The sequence below is a fragment of the Aplysia californica genome, unplaced genomic scaffold (genome assembly GCF_000002075.1).
Source record: "Aplysia californica isolate F4 #8 unplaced genomic scaffold, AplCal3.0 scaffold00860, whole genome shotgun sequence".
NCBI classification, from domain to species: Eukaryota; Metazoa; Mollusca; class Gastropoda; order Aplysiida; family Aplysiidae; genus Aplysia; species Aplysia californica.
The window spans coordinates 167021-167981 of record NW_004798130.1 but is presented as its reverse complement, the minus strand read 5'-3'; positions in this window follow the sequence as shown (position 1 = coordinate 167981).

Genomic DNA, 961 nt, shown 5'->3' with positions numbered 1-961 from the left:
AGAGAGAGGGGGGAGAAGGGGGAGTAGGGGGGAGAAGGGGGGAGAAGAGGGGAAAGGGGGAGAAGAGGGGAAGGGGAAGAGGTGGGCAGGGGGGTAATGACCGAAGGACAGCGGACATTATGCGCTTCGGCCAAAAGCTGTTAAGAGCGAGGTCAGTGCACAAGCAGCGCAAACTCAACGCCCACACGAAAAATTTTCCACCTGCGCAACAAGAGACCATGACAGTCAATGTCAAGGTCACATGACCGGATCAACAAGAGCCACGGAACACCACACGGTTGAGCCACCTAACTGGATCTTTGCTGACAGAATCTACTAATGGAAGGTGATCAATACCTAGCGAAAAACTTGCGAGCAATGTTTGCGGTCGGTGGAAACTGACCACGGGGCATAATATGTTTCGATTTCTTGAACGCAGAGTGTCCACATTCGATGGATGACAGAGTAATAACGACTCGACAACCCAGGGGTCGAAAGGCGACGTGTGTAAGAGAACACAGCTCAATAGTGAACGAAATAAAATGAATTATTAAATAAAATGAAGTTGTATATGGAACGCAAGTGACTGAATGAGAAAGAGAGAAATTTATATGTATGCGAGTGAGGGATGGGTATGAGAGAAAAAGCGGACGGGGATGAGCCGCAAGTGTATTTGTCTAACGAATCTGTGAGAGAAAGGGGGACATTCATGAGCCCTGGAGCGAATGATTCTTGTCGAGGAATTTTCTTATAAACCCCAGAAATAATGCAGGCTCCAATAACGCTCAAGGGAGAAAATTACCAAAAAGAGCTGGCATGGTTCGATTTCTCGACACGGAGTGTCCACATTCGATGGTTGGTTGGGTGTATGATTTCAGCATTAGCCAATCTGTAGAATGGCGTTTATCGGAGTGTTGTATTTAGCATCAATGTTTTAAGCACGCGTGTGTGCGTACGTGTGTGTGTGTGTGTGTGTGTGTGT